Here is a 10,668-nt window from a genome sequence, read left to right on the forward strand (position 1 = left end):
GACCGACGGCCAAGAGCGATTGCGAGCACGAGGGACAGAACACGGAAGTGTGTGTGTAAACACACAAATTCGTTGTTTGTTCTGAGAGGAATGACAGATCGTGTGTTCCTATTAGCTAGGAACCACGATCACGTCACTTCTTCTAGTCAGTCCCCTCCCCCTTCAGTTAGAATTACCTCCCAGGGAACACAGTTAACCCCTTCACTGCCCGTGACATTTTTACAGTAATCAATGCATTTTTATAGCGCTGATCGCTGTATAAATGCCAATGCCAAATATGTCAAAATTGTCCGATGTGTCCGCCATAATGTCGCAGTCATGATAAAGAAAAAAAAAAAAAAAATCGCAGATCGCCGCCATTACTTAAAAAATAAGAATAAAAATGCTATAAATCTATCCCCTATTTTGTAGACGCTATAACTTTTGCGCAAACCAATCAATATACGCTTATTGAGATTTTTTTTTTTTTTACCAAAAATATGTAGAAGAATACATATCGGCCTAAACTGAGAAAAAATTAGCTTTTTTTTTTTTTTTTTTTTTTTTAAAAAAAAAGGGTTTTTATTATAGAAAAAAAGTACAAAATATTGTTTGTTTTTTTTTAAATGTCGTAGTTTGCCACGTTTGCATTTTTTTAGCAAAACTCCCACAAAAGCTTGGAGGCTCAAATGCCTGATAGCAAAAAGTAAAGCTTTTTTCTTCAAAATTGTCGCTCTTTCTTTATTTATAGCGCAAAAAATAAAAACCGCAGAGGTGATCAAATACCACCAAACGAAAGCTCTATTTGTAGGAAAAAAAAGACATCAATTTTGTTTCGGTGCAACATCGCACGACCGCGCAATTGTCAGTTAAAGCGACGCAGTGCCGAATCACAAAAAATGGCCTTGGTCATTCAGCAGCCAAATCTTCCGGGGCTGAAGTGGTTAAGATAATGCACTAGGCCGGTGCGCCCTCTTGTCTTGTTTTTTGTTGTCAGTGTATCCAAAATTCCCCAGTATTAGGAGGGCAGCAAGGAAAGGCATGTCCAGTGAAGCCAGGAGGGGAAATATAGGCAACTGTTGTCTCTGGGGGGCCCATTTTCTAGTGTGGGAGATTGTGCGCTTTCTATTTGGAATACACTGCACTGTTGCAATGGGCATATTAGCAGTTATAAAAAAATAAAAAAGGGGGGGGGGGGGTTTATTAGGCTGCTTTCACACTGATCCGAGAAGCAGCACAGTGCACCTGTGGCTTTCCTGCAGATTAGCTGCACTGAGCCATAGATTTCTTCTGAATGCAGGAGTTTTGCTGAGCTTTTAGAAAGTGCACCACACCCGCAAGATGTAATAGAAGTCTATGCTCAGGTTCACACTGATGCGGGTTAGAAATCTCATTTCAAACCGGAAATGCAGTCTGACTTCGGGGGGCGTTTTGACAGACATCTGTGCGGGTTCATGCACAGATGTCTATTGAAATCGCCCCCCGAAGTCACCAAAAATAGTGTAGGAACTTTTAGAAAACGGTGCGGCCCTGCAAAGCAATAGCCGCCCATTTGGCATGTCAAATCACATGCCAAATTGGCCCAATGTGAACGTGGGCTATGGCTCAGTTCAGCTAATCTGCAGAATAAGCCACAGGTGCATTGCGCGGTTCCTGCGGCGTGGGTAAACCTTTCACATCAATGTGAGAGCAGCTTTATATGAGGGCTCAGGACAGTAAGAGCCCTTTCACAGTGGGGCGGGCCGTGGCGGCGGTAAAGCGCCGCTTTACCGTTGGTATGCGGCCGCTAGCGGGGCGGTTTTACCCCCCGCTAGCGGCCAAGAAATGTTTAAAAACCACCGCAAAGCGCCTCTGCAGAGGCACTTTGCCGGCAGTATAGCTGCGCCGTCCCATTGATTTCAATGGGCAGGAGCGGTATACACTCCGCTCTTTCACCGCTCCGAAGATGCTGCTGGCAGGACTTTTTTTACCGTCCTGCCAGCGCATCGCTCCAGTGTGAAAGCCCTCGGGGCTTTCACACTGGAATTAAGGCAGCGGCACTTTCGGGTCGGTTTGCAGGCGCTATTATTAGCGCAATAGCGCCGGCAAACCAGTGTGAAAGGGCTCTAAGGGCTTGTTTCCATTTGCGGCTGGGGGGGCAGTAAACCCCCATAATCCATTGGGGCCCACAAACTGGTTACCAAATCATTTAGGTGGTTCTCGCGCTTCCAAAGTTTAAGCACCCCTGTCCTACACCTTTAGGATTGGCATTATTCATTTTTTTTTAGTTTTTTTTTACTTCAGAGGGTTAGCTCACCTTTACCAAAAACTGCCTATGCAGATAAGGGACTCCTGTAGATGAAAACAAACTGTGCAGCTCTAAAAGGTGAACAAACCCTCTGAAGTTAAAAAAAAAAAATAAAAAAATGTGTCACCTTTTTTTGATTCAAAAAGAGCCGAGACAAAGAGTACAAGATACAGTTCTGAGTAGTCCACAGGACGGAAAACTCAAGACATCTACAACCAAAGCAGAAGTTGCAGCCATTATTTTCATAGTCAAAAATAAAGGGACATCATGACCATGGAGAGCACAATTCATATTCTACATTCTCCGACAGATGAATATCATACACCTCATGTACTTTTAAATATTGCAAGTAACAAGAAAAAAAAGACACAGTAGACCTCTTCATCCTGAAGGAAACCCACTTTTATCAACTCATCTCCTAAATTACTCAACCAGGTTAAACCATGTGATAAAATAACAGAGAGATCGACCTACAACTTCAACGCAGAACGATGATACAAGTCCTCTAGAATAACGAGAACTAGACAACCACTGTAGAAAAATACTTTGGAATCTCTACTGTTTACACTCTCGTTGGGAAGAAACAATGTTGGATAAATCAGCGGTGTGGACTGGGAGACAAAGCTGGATATACAGAGTGATCAGCAGTGTTTGTACAGAGAAAGTATATAGAGGCTGAGAGATATCACTGGTGTAAATGCAAACACAGGTAGGCCAGACCAAGTAGAGAGACGGAGATGCCGGCTGCACAAATCAGCAATGTAAAAAGGGAGAGGAGAGGCAGTTACATAGATAAGCAGTGAGAAGGGGGAGGAGACACAATGTTGGACATAGAAAAGCATTTTGCAAATAGAGGAGCTCCAGGCTGGATAGAGCCATACAGGTGTATAGGGACAGGGGACACAAGGTATAGGCTGCACATTGGGGAGGAAGGGAACATGCAGGCTGGACAGACCACAATTGGGGAAGGGAGAGGAGATGAAGGATGGAGCAATGAGGAATAGAAAGGAGAAGGATGGATAAGACAGCAGCAGGGAAGGGAGAGGAGATGAAAGATGAACATGTGAGTAAGTGGGGAATGGAGAGGAGATGACGGATGAACAGGTCGGAAGTGGGGAATGGAGATGAGATGAGGGATGAAAAGGTCAGCAGTTGGGAAGGGAGAGGAGATGAAGGATGGATAAATCATCAATTGGGAAGGGAGAGGAGATGAAGTAGTGTGAAATACAGAGGATAAAAAGGATGGACGGAACAGCAGTATAGAAGGGAGAGAAGATTAAGGATGAACAGGTGAGTACTGGGAAAGGGAGAGGAGATGAAGGATGGAGCCATGAGAAATAGAAAGAAGGATGGATAAGACAGCAGCAGGGAAGGGAGAGGAGATGAAAGATGAATATGTGAGTAGTGGGGAAGGGAGAGGAGATGAGGGATGAACAGGTCAGCAGTGGGGAAGGGAGAGGAGAAGCATGGACCGGACAGCAATTGGGAAGGGAGAGAAGATGAAGGATGGGGCAATGAGGAATAGAGAGAAAGATAAACAGGTCAGAAGTGGGGAAGGGAGATGAGATGAAGGATGGAGCAGTGAGGAACAGAGAAGGAGAAGAATGATGGAGAGGACAGTGGTGGGGAAGGGAAAGAAGATGAAAGATGGACAGGTCACCAATTGGGAAGGAACAAGAGATGCAGGAAGGACAGGTCAGCAGTAGGGAACGAGAGGAGATGAAGACTGGGCAGGTCAGCAGCGGGGAAGGGAGAGGAGATGAGGACTGGGCAGGTCAGCAGCGGGGAAGTCAGAGGAGAGAAGGACTGGGCAGGTCAGCAGTGGGGAAGGGAGAGGAGATGAGGACTGGGCAGGTCAGCAGCGGGGAAGTCAGAGGAGAGAAGGACTGGGCAGGTCAGCAGTGGGGAAGGGAGAGGAGATGAGGACTGGGCAGGTCAGCAGCGGGGAAGGGAGAGGAGATGAGGACTGGGCAGGTCAGCAGCGGGGAAGTCAGAGGAGAGAAGGACTGGGCAGGTCAGCAGTGGGGAAGGGAGAGGAGATGAGGACTGGGCAGGTCAGCAGCGGGGAAGGGAGAGGAGATGAGGACTGGGCAGGTCAGCAGTGGGGAAGGGAGAGGAGATGAGGACTGGGCAGGTCAGCAGCGGGGAAGGAAGAGGAGATGAGGACTGGGCAGGTCAGCAGCGGGGAAGTCAGAGGAGATGAGGACTGGGCAGGTCAGCAGCGGGGAAGGGAGAGGAGATGAGGACTGGGCAGGTCAGCAGTGGGGAAGGTAGAGGAGATGTAGTGTGGACAGTTCAGATCAGCACTGTGTACAGGGAGGACAGGTCAGCAGTGGGAAGAAAGGAGGCTCATTGCTGGACACAGACAAGCAGAGGTGCTCCAGGCTGAATACAGCAATACAGACAGGAAAGCTACAAACAGATGTGTAGGGTGTAGAGAGAGGGAACACAAGGCTGCACAGAGCAGCAGTGGGATAGGAGGAGATACAGGTTGGATAGATCAGTAGCGAGAAGGAAGAGAGTTTGAACTGACACCGATATCAGCAGTATGTTCAGAAAAGAAACATTGATTGTATACTAGAAGCTCAACAGTGAGGTCATGACAGAGATCTAGGGGGTTATTTACTAAAGGCAAATCCACTTTCCACTACAAGTGCTCTTGGAAGTTCAGTCGCTGTAGATTCGAGGGGGACATGCAAGGAAAATTTAAAAAAACAGCATTTTAGTTTGCACATGATTGGATGATAAAATCAGCAGAGCTTCCCCTCATTTCAGATCTTCCCCTCAGATTTACAGAAACTGCACTTCAAAGTGCACTTGTAGTGCAGAGTGGATTTGCCTTTAGTAAATAACCCCATAGACTGCTTACACACCAATAGATCAGTGTGAGGAAAGGGGCTGCACAGATTAGTGGCAGGAATGAAGAGGAGTCACACGGATAACCACAGGTGAGCATGGGGCAGGGAGAGGAGCTCCAGGCTGGACATAGCCATACAGGGTGTAGAATACAGACAGATGAGCTGTGGATAAAGAAGAGGGACACAAGGTGGGACAGATCAGAGGTGACAGAGGTCACAGTTATTAGCAGCAGAAACGAGGATGCCAATGTTGGTCACAGATGAGCGGTGTATACGGAAAGGAGCTCCAGGCAGAAATCCAATAGATGAGCAGTGTACAGAAAGAGAGAGGACACAACTTTAAACAGATTAAAGGAATTGAAGTTTGCACGGGTGAGTATTAGGAAGGGAGAGGAGAGCACAGTGTTGGTGTGGACAGGAAGGAGCTCCAGGCTGAGTATAGATACAGACAGATGGGCAGTGTGTGGGCAGAGACCACAAGGTAAGAGGTGATATACAGTAGGCTGCAATGATCAACAGCAGGAAGGAGAGGAGATTCGGGGGCTGGAGGCACAAGTTTGAACAGATGAGAGGAAATAAAGGTTGCACAGATGAGTAGTGGGAAGGGAATCAGGCAGGTGCTCAAGACTGGACCTACAGATGAGCAGTGTGTAGAGGGGACAAACGTTTGTAGAGATGAGAGGTAATAAATGGTCACACTGATCAGCAGTAGTAATGACAGGAGACATTGTTGATAACAGATGAGGAGAGGAGAGGAAAGGAAGCACATGTTTAGAAAGATCAGAGGAAATAAAGGTTGCACGGATGAGTAGTGGGAAGGTAGAGGTGGTACACTCTTGGTGTGGACAGGAAGGAGCTCCAGGCTGGGTATAGATACAGAGAGATAAGCAGTATATAGGCAGAGAGGACACATCAGCAGTAGTAAGGAGAACGAGCTCCAGGCAGGATATAGATGGGTCAGGGGACGGGTCAGAGGGGGACGGGTCAGAGGGGGGCGGGTCAGAGGGGGGCGGGTCAGAGGGGGGACGGTCAGAGGGGGGACGGTCAGAGGGGGGACGGTCAGAGGGGGGACGGTCAGAGGGGGGACGGTCAGAGGGGGGACGGTCAGAGGGGGGACGGTCAGAGGGGGGACGGTCAGGGGGGGACGGGTCAGAGGGGGACGGGTCAGGGGGGGTCGGGTCAGAGGGGGACGGGTCAGGGGGGGTCGGGTCAGAGGGGGGCGGGTCAGAGGGGGGCGGGTCAGGGGGGGACGGGTCAGGGGGGGACGGGTCAGGGGGGGTCGGGTCAGAGGGGGGCGGGTCAGAGGGGGGCGGGTCAGGGGGGGGGCGGGTCAGAGGGGGTCGGGTCAGAGGGGGGCGGGTCAGAGGGGGACGGGTCAGAGGGGGACGGGTCAGAGGGGGACGGGTCAGTGGGAGACGGGTCGCACTGATCAGCTGTAGAAAGAAGAGCAGAGTATACAGAAAGGAGCTGCAGGCAGAATATAGAGGAATGGTGCAGAAGAGAGGACACAAGTTTGGGCAGATCAGAGGTGATAAAGGTTGCACAGATGAGTAGTGGGAAAGGAGCTCCAGGCTGGGTGTATACTGACAGAGGTGCAGTGTGTATGTAGAGGAGACATAAGGATGAACAGATGGGAGGTGATACAGATAAGTGGTGGGAAGGAGAGGAGAGCACACTGTCAGTATGTACAAGGAGGAGCTCCAGGCTGGATATAGATACAGATAGATAAGCCGTATATAGACAGAGAGGACACAAAGTAAGAGGAGGTACAGATAGCCGGGCCCTCTGATCCCTACTGTATTGATTTGTATTGTACTGTCTGCCCTCATGTTGTAAAGTGCTGCACAAACTGTTGGCGCCATATAAATCCTGTATAATAATAATAATAATAGTGCTGATCAGCAATAGGAAGGAGAGGAGACAGTGTTGGCCACAGATGAGCACAGTATAGAGAAAGGAGCTCTAGGCAGGAAATGAACAGTGCATAGGGAAGGGGAGGGGGAGGAAGTAAAGACTGCACAGATGAGTAGTGGGAAGGGAGGCAGGAAGGAGCTCCAGGATGGATCTATAACAGAGGAGCAGTGTGTAGGAGAGGAGCTCTAGGCTGGATATAGCAATAGATGAGCAGTGTACATGTTAGGCCGGGGTCACACCTATGTGAATTAGATGAGTATTTCCCCGCATCCAATGCGCATAGCAGGAGAATGTGACTCCCTATGGAGCCGGTTCACAGATCTCCGTTGCGGCTGCGGAGTGCACTGCACAGAATCGCTGTGCTTCTTTGGCTCCATTTCAGAGCTGAATTCAGACATAGATTCTGCCCTGAAACAGGGAACAAGGAGCACAGCGCTCCTTGCCATCCGCAGACACTTCCAGTGTGAACCCAGCCTTAGAGTTTTGCAGAGAGGAGATGAGCTCCAGGCTGGAATTAGGAATAGTTGATTAGTGTAGAGGTGAGAGGTTGCAGAGAGGAGATGCAGTGCGTAGGAGATTAGCGGTTTGTAGAGGAGAGGAGTTCCAGGTTGAGGAGATGGGCAGTGTGTAGGAGATGGCCAGTGTGTAGGAGATGAGCAGTGTGTAGGAGATGAGCAGTGTGTAGGAGATGAGCAGTGTGTAGGAGATGAGCAGTGTGTAGGAGATGAGCAGTGTGTAGGAGATGAGAGGTTGCAGAGATGAGCAGTGTGTAGGAGGTGAGAGGTTGCAGAGATGAGCAGTGTGTAGGAGGTGAGAGGTTGCAGAGATGAGCAGTGTGTAGGAGGTGAGAGGTTGCAGAGATGAGCAGTGTGTAGGAGATGAGAGGTTGCAGAGATGAGCAGTGTGCAGGTAGGAGATGAGAGCTTGCAGAGATGAGAAGTGGGGGGGATGAGCAGTTTGCAGGAGATAATTAGTGTAGAGGTGAGAAGTTTGCGGAGAGGAGGTGCAGTGTGTAGGAGATGAGCAGTGGGGGGGGGGGAGATGATCAGTGTAAAGGTGAGAGGTTGCAGAGATGAGCAGTGTGTAGATTAGCGGTTTGTAGAGGAGAGGAGTTCCAGGTTGAGGAGATGGGCAGTGTGTAGGAGATGAGCAGTGTAAAGGTGAGAGGTTCCAGAGATGAGTGGTTGCAGAGATGAGCAATGTGTAGGAGATGAGAGGTTGCAGAGATGAGCAGTGGGGGGGAGATGAGCAGTGTGTAGGAGATGATTAGTGTAAAGGTGAGAGGTTGTGGAGAGGAGCAGTGTGTAGGAGATGAGAGGTTGCAGAGATGAGCAGTGGGGGGGAGATGAGCAGTGTAGAGGTGAGAAGTTTGTGGAGAGGAGATGCAGTGTGTAGGAGATGAGCAGTGGGGGGGGGGGGGGTGATTAGTGTAAAGGTGAGAGGTTGTGGAGAGGAGATGCAGTGTGTAGGAGATGAGCAGTGGGGGGGGGGTGATTAGTGTAAAGGTGAGAGGTTGTGGAGAGGAGATGCAGTGGGGGGAGATGAGTAGTGTAGAGGTTGTAGAGATGAGCAGCGGGGGGGGGTGAGAGGTTGTGGAGATGAGTAGTGTAGAGGTGAGAGGTTGTGGCAATGAGCAGTGGGGGGAGAGGAGAGGTTGTGGAGATGAGTAGTGTAGAGGTGAGAGGTTGTGGAGATGAGCAGTGGGGGGAGAGGAGAGGTTGTGGAGATGAGCAGTGGGGGGAGAGGAGAGGTTGTGGAGATGAGCAGTGGGGGGAGAGGAGAGGTTGTGGAGATGAGTAGTGTAGAGGTGAGAGGTTGTGGAGATGAGTAGTGTAGAGGTGAGAGGTTGTGGAGATGAGTAGTGTAGAGGTGAGAGGTTGTGGAGATGAGTAGTGTAGAGGTGAGAGGTTGTGGAGATGAGTAGTGTAGAGGTGAGAGGTTGTGGAGATGAGCAGTGGGGGGAGAGGAGAGTTTGTGGAGATGAGCAGTGGGGGGAGAGGAGAGGTTGTGGAGATGAGTAGTGTAGAGGTGAGAGGAGATGCAGGTTGTGGAGATGAGCAGTGGGGGGAGAGGAGAGGTTGTGGAGATGAGTAGTGTAGAGGTGAAAGGTTGTGGAGATGAGCAGTGGGGGGAGAGGAGAGGTTGTGGAGATGAGTAGTGTATAGGTGAGAGGTTGTGGAGATGAGCAGTGGGGGGAGAGGTTGTGGAGATGAGCAGTGGGGGGAGAGGAGAGTTTGTGGAGATGAGCAGTGGGGGGAGAGGAGAGGTTGTGGAGATGAGCAGTGGGGGGAGAGGAGAGGTTGTGGAGATGAGCAGTGTAGAGGTGAGAGGAGATGCAGGTTGTGGAGATGAGCAGTGGGGGGAGAGGAGAGGTTGTGGAGATGAGTAGTGTAGAGGTGAGGGGAGATGCAGGTTGTGGAGAGGAGAGGTGTGGAGGAAGGAGCCCCCAGGCTGATCACACACACACACATTGGATGAGTGTATGGAGAGAGGTGATACAGAGGAGTGTGGGGTGGAGAGGAGTACAGTGTACAGGAAGGAGCTCCAGTCTGGGTGACACATGAGGAGTCTCAGGGGGGGGAGGAGGGGGGGGGGTCAGGCTGGACATGGTGTCGCAGAAGATCGGAATACAGGGGGGTGGGGGGGTTCTGACATATAGAAGGTGTTGTGTCGCACAGTATGAGGGTCCGGGCAGGTTGTTGTGTCGCACAATATGAGGACAGAGGGGTCACTCCGGGGTGTGCGGCCTGCTCCCGGTGCGGCCTCCTCCTCCTGTCTCTCCCCGGTGTGGCGGTAGCCGGGGGGGCGGGGTGCCTCCTTACCTTCTCCGGCCGCTCCTCAGCTGTGGGCCCCGGCCGCCATCTTTCCCCAGACACAGGCCGACAGAGGAGGGGCCCCTGGCCGCCAGTAGCAGCCCCCGAACCGACCCCAAAAGTCCTCGGGCCGTGTCCCGGACAGGCGGGATGGATGAGCCCCGGACTCCCCGGCTCTGCCACGATCGGATTTTTTTCTCTATTTTTTTTTTTTTTTGGCGGTAATTGTGGGCGGGGAAATGGAATCTGTGGTAAAATGTCTGTAATGTGGCCCCGCCCACCGTACGATACCACGGGGAAAGAACGAAAATACCCCGAGATAGTCCGGATTATCGGCCGCTATTTCCGGGGGGGCTGTGGCCGGACATGGGGGGGAGGACTCCACCGATAACTGCTGAGTGAATAAAGTTATTTTTCGGTGGAGTTCCCTCTTAGTGTACACATGAGGGGGTGTTCTAGAACATTCTGACAGGAAATAATACATGGGGGCCTCAAATATGGAGGACCCCCAACAGTCCCCCCATCAGTAACTTCTTTCCAGGTCAGAAAGTTGTCAGGGATGGAGGACTACAAGTCACAGCACTTCCCAGTACATAACTGTCCACCACAGGGGACAATGGAAGTTCACATTTATTGGGGCTCATTCACATCGTCATAGTTACATGCAGTGCCGATCCTGACCTCCCTGGGGCCCTAAGCAAAATTCTGCTAAGGGGCCCCCTACCTGACCTGTGATGCCGTGAGCTATGTAAACCATTTACAGAAAGCCCCCCTTAAATCAGTGTCCTCAGAGAGTCCCCCCCTACATTAGAGTCCC

The 10,668-nt window shown here is 50.6% G+C and overlaps 1 protein-coding gene across 2 annotated transcripts in view; it reads right to left on the bottom strand.

Moving 5' to 3' along the window:
• Positions 1-10,312, bottom strand: part of ZHX1 (zinc fingers and homeoboxes 1) — a 46,687-nt gene extending 36,375 nt beyond the window's left edge. The window contains exon 1 of one of the 2 annotated variants that reach the window (XM_073632211.1): positions 9,861-10,312. The gene's annotated coding sequence lies outside the window, so the exon portion shown is untranslated. The remainder of the gene's footprint in view (positions 1-9,860) is intronic. The other variant, XM_073632212.1, reaches the window with a different exon arrangement.
• Between the last annotated feature and the right edge of the window lie 356 nt (positions 10,313-10,668).

This window comes from Aquarana catesbeiana, linkage group LG05, assembly GCF_042186555.1.
Source record: "Aquarana catesbeiana isolate 2022-GZ linkage group LG05, ASM4218655v1, whole genome shotgun sequence".
Classification (NCBI taxonomy): domain Eukaryota; kingdom Metazoa; phylum Chordata; class Amphibia; order Anura; family Ranidae; genus Aquarana; species Aquarana catesbeiana.